Genomic DNA, 5,388 nt, shown 5'->3' on the forward strand with positions numbered 1-5,388 from the left:
GCATCAGATGGCCAAAGTATTGAAGCATCAGCATCAGTCCTTCCAATTAATAGTCAGTGTTGATTTTCTTTAGAATTGACTGGTTTGACTTCCTTGCAGTTCAAGGGACTCTCCAGAGTTTTTTCTAGAACCACAATTTGAAAGCATCAGTTCTTTGGCACTTAGCCTTCTTTATGGTCTAATTCTCACATTGATACGTGATTATTGGAAAAACCATAGCTTTGAAAATACAGACCTTTGTCAGCAAAGTGGTATCTCTGATTTTTAATAGACTGTATAGGTTGCCATAGCTTTTCTTCCAAGAAGCAAGTATCTTTTAATTTCATGGCTGCAGTCACCATCTGCAGTGATTTTGTAGCCCAAGAAAATAAAATCTGCCACTATTTCTATTTATCCCCCATCTATTAGTCTTCACTTGGGGATATATTATTCTTTGATTTGTCTTTCTTTGCTTAGAAATCTATAAAAGACATTCTTTCTTCAATAATGATAAATTTGTAGGTAAACACTGGTTGCCAGAAGAAAAACAAAACCCAGGAATATTAAATATAAATTTAACAAAATATAAACACAACTGTATGAAAAAAATTAATATGAAAATTCAAAAAAGAATAGAAATGAAGACCTAACTTTATGAGGAGAAATACATAATGTTATAAAAATCAATGGGCTTCCCTGATAGCTCAGTTGGTAAAGAATCCACCTGTAATGCAGGAGACCCCAATTCAATTCCTGGGTCGGGAAGATCCTCTGAAGAAGGGATAGGCTACCCACTCCAGTATTCTTGGGCCTCCCTCATGGCTCTTCTGGTAAAGAGTCTACCTGCAATGATGATAAAAATCAAATCCTAATGACTTATGGTAACTTACTAGTGGCAGAGTGTTCATTTGATTTAACTTTCTGGTCATACAAGATAAATTTTATTTTTTAATAGTTAACAACTATATATTATGGAGATAATTACAGGAAATATTCTACAAAATAACTGTCTTTCTTACATTATTCCGTAATTCTTCTTTCTGGTAAAAATTCTATTTATTTTCGTACACAGTACTTGCATCCTAAAATTTATATGAAAAAATAAAGAACAATTAATAGGCAAGATGAATTTGATTAAGAAGAAAGGGAGAAAAGAAAAATGGTTCTAACAAATAGTTAAAAATATTATAAAGTTATAATAATTTAAAATGTGACATTTGCTAAATGGAAAAATGAATAATTATATAAACACAAGCCATAAATATTCCCATGTATGGAACAATGGGAAAATAATAAATGATTTTGGAAAATTTGCTATTTATGATGTAAACATAAAAAATAGAACTTTAGAAATGTATAAACCTGGAATTTATAACTTAAATGCAAAAGAATGTACAAAATGTATAAAAATAATGTTAAAGTTTGTTTATAAAAGATGTAAGTATTATCTTTCCATATTGACCTATATTTACAAGATAACTCGAGAAAGTAAGCAAAAAGCTAACAGTTTTTCTACTTCTTACAAGGTATAGTATTTTAACCAGTGGAGTACAAGTGTAGGAATGGTCATCTTGTATATAGTTTTTATTTTTAATATTTTTAAATCTAGCTAATAAATGTTCAGCAAATGAATACAAAATATTAGGAAACACAAGAGGGATATCTTAATACTATTGGAGAGAAAAGGTTTATTGATGAAAATATATGAAACTAGAAAAAAAATATGAGTTTAAAGGATAATATACTTAAGGATAAATATGGAATTTACTTAGTAATGGTTGATGATTTTGTTAATTGGCAGTCACTAGGCTGAAGAAAATAATTCACCTGTGTTCATGCTAAGTCACGTCAGTAGTTTCCGACTGTTTGCGACCCTAAGGACTCATAGCCTTCCAGGCTCCTTTGTCAATGGGATTCTCCAAGCAAGAATACTGGAGTGGGTTGCCTTCCTTACTCCAGGGGATCTTCCTGACCCAGGGATACAAACTCCATCTCTTCTGTCTTCTGCATTGGCATCACCTGGGAAGCCCAAATTAACTCACATGAGTCAGTTAGTTCAGTCGCTCAGTCGAGTCCGACTCTTTGCGACCCCATGAATCACAGCACACCAGGCCTCCCTGTCCATCACCAACTCCTGGAGTTCACTCAGACTCACGTCCATTGAGTCAGTGATGCCATACAGCCATCTCATCCTCTGTCATCCCCTTCTCCTCCTGCCCCCAATCCCTCCCAGCATCAGAGTTTTTTCCAATGAGTCAATTCTTCACATGAGGTGGCAAAAGTACTGGAGTTTCAGCTTCAGCATCATTCCTTCCAAAGAAATCCCAGGGCTGATCTCCTTCAGAATGGACCAGTTGGATCTCCTTGCAGTCCAAGGGACTCTCAAGAGTCTTCTCCAACACCACAGTTCAAAAGCATCAATTCTTTGGCGCTCAGCTTTCTTCACAGTCCAACTCTCACATCCATACATGACCACTGGGAAAACCATAGCTTTAACTAGACAAGACCTTTGTTGGCAAAGTAATGTCTCTGCTTTTCAACGTGATATCTAGGTTGGTCATAACTTTTCTTCCAAGGAGTAAGCGTCTTTTAATTTCATGGCTGCAGTCACCATCTGCAGTGATTTGGAGCCCCCAAAAATAAAGTCTGACACTTTTTCCACTGTTTCCCCATCTATTTGCCATGAAGTGATGGGACCAGATGCCATGATCTTCGTTTTCTGAATGTTGAACTTTAAGCCAACTTTTCACTCTCCACTTTCACATTCATCAAGAGGCTTTTGAGTTCCTCTTCACTTTCTGCCATAATGGTGGTGTCATCTGCATATCTGAGGTTATTGATATTTCTCCTGGCAATCTTGATTCCAGCTTGTGCTTCTTCCAGCCCAGCGTTTCTCATGATGTACTCTGCATAGAAGTTAAATAAGCAGGGTGACAATATACAGCCTTGACGTACTCCTTTTCCTATTTGGAACCAGTCTGTTGTTCCATGTCCAGTTCTAAGTGTTGCTTCCTGACCTGCATATAGGTTTCTCAAGAGGCGGGTCAGGTGGTCTGGTATTCTCATCTCTTTCAGAATTTTCCACAGTTTATTGTGATCCACACAGTCAAAGGCTTTGGCATAGTCAATAAAGCAGAAATAGATGCTTTTCTGGAATGCTTTTGCTTTTTCCATGATCCAGCAGATATTGGCAATTTGATCTCTGGTTCCTCTGCCTTTTCTAAAAACAGCTTGAACATCTGGAAGTTCACAGTTAACGTATTGCTGAAGCCTGGTTTAGAGAATTTTGAGCATTACTCTACTTGCATGTGAGATGAGTGCAATTGTGCAGTAGTTTGAGCATTCTTTGGCATTGCCTTTCTTTGGGATTGGAATGAACACTGACCTTTTCCAGTCCTGTGGCCACTGCTGAGTTTTCCAAATGTGCTGGCATATTGAGTGCAGCACATTCACAGCATCATCTTTCAGGTTTGGAATAGCTCAACTGGAACTCCATCACCTCCACTAGCTTTGTTCGTAGTGATGCTTTCTAAGGCCCACTTGACTTCACATTCCAGGATGTCTGGCTCCAGGTGAGTGATCATACTATCATGACTATCTTGGTCATGAAGATCTTTTTTGTACAGTTCTTCTGTGTATTCTTGCCACCTCCTTTTAATATCTTCTGGTTCTGTTAGGTCCATACCATTTCTGTCCTTTATCGAGCCCATCTTTGCATGATATATTCCCTTAGTATCTCTGGTTTTCTTGAAGAGATCTCTAGTCTTTCCCATTCTGTTGTTTGCCACATACGTCTTCTTAATTAGTTCTCCTGGGAAGCATAGCATCCACTCAGCTTCTTTACACTGTCTTTCAAACACTATCCCAAAGTTTGGTTGATTTCTATCATTTTTTTCCTTTATGTTAACATAAGGTTTTTTCAAAAAAAGAACTACAACCTAAAGTGCATCAAATTCTCAGAGGATTTGTCCTGCAGTTGGGCAAAACAACTCTATGAAAAATGCTCTATGAAAAATGCATAGCCATGTTTTTTTTTTTTTAATTTAACAAATTTATATAACAAATTGCTTCAAAATGAGGAATGATTTTTTTCTAAGATTATGAGAATAGATTTTATGCACAACAGACCAGAACACTTCATAATCTGCCAACAGTGCTAATTATATGATCAGGGAACCTGTAATTGTTATTAGCTATATAAACCCCTGAGTAGTATTTCAGGTAATGAAGAGCAACCATAGGACATCAGAAAAATGAGGATCATTTTTCAATAAAGCAGTGAAGTATGTGGCATGTGTATTATAGATTCTTAGAAGCTGTAAATAGTGGACACAACTATATCAACACTCATTTGTCTTGTGAATGACAGTGATTGAAGTAGCTCGGTGCACCTTAATATCTTCCAAAATTTGATAAATGTCTGAGCTTATAATATCCATTCTGTTTGTAAAAGTACTTCAATGATGTCCCTCACCAATATTTAGAATGTCATACGAAAACTTCTTGGCCTGTTCTACTTATTCCATCCTGTATTTCCCCTTGTGTATAGTAGCCTGTCAAATATCTTGATAACTTTACCATATGACTTCTCCTGTATGAAATATTATTCTAGTGTAAGGGACAACCAGCTTGTTTATAAGAGCAATGGAACCTTTAGAATTTCAGGAAGAACACCACCACCAAAAACCTTTCAAAGATAATGTGCTTCAGAACTTTTCAAATTACTTTTCTCAGGTACCTAGGGTTTTCCAAAAACCACAATAGAGGGACATCCTTAAAGGAGTAGGAATGAAAATAGACTGTTAGGTAACGATGTCTGTGTCCCTCTCCTACTACCCAAACATGTACACATGCCTGCTTTATCAAGAGATTCTTTGTATTTATGTTTTTATAATAATCTGTAATAATATCATTTCTTTCATCCAAGAATTCCTGTATTAATAATCTGAATAACAGGGAGCCTTAGTTCAGTCTCAGACACTGTATTTAAGGTCTTTACATCTATTACTTCATTTGGCCTTGCAAGAATCCTACAAAGTAGGTTGTTATCCTCAGGTTTAAAATGGTAAAATTAAGACCCAGTGATACACAGTAACTTGTTAGTGGCAGAAAGTTTTAATTTTATTGAATTTCCTGAGTATGCATAGTAAATTTCTATTTTTTCATTATTAACAGTAATACATTGTACAGATGACTACAGGAGTCTTTTTTTTTAACTTTACAATATTGTATTGGTTTTGCCATATATCAAAATGAATCTGCCACAGGTATATATGTGTTCCCCATCCTGAACCCTCCTCCCTCCTCCCTCCCCATACCATCCCTCTGGGTCGTCCCAGTGCCCCAGCCCCAAGCATCCTGTATCCTGCATCAAACCTGGACTGGTGATTCATTTCTTATATGATATTA

Source organism: Bison bison, unplaced genomic scaffold (genome assembly GCF_000754665.1).
Source record: "Bison bison bison isolate TAMUID 2011002044 unplaced genomic scaffold, Bison_UMD1.0 scf7180017864451, whole genome shotgun sequence".
Taxonomy (NCBI): domain Eukaryota; kingdom Metazoa; phylum Chordata; class Mammalia; order Artiodactyla; family Bovidae; genus Bison; species Bison bison.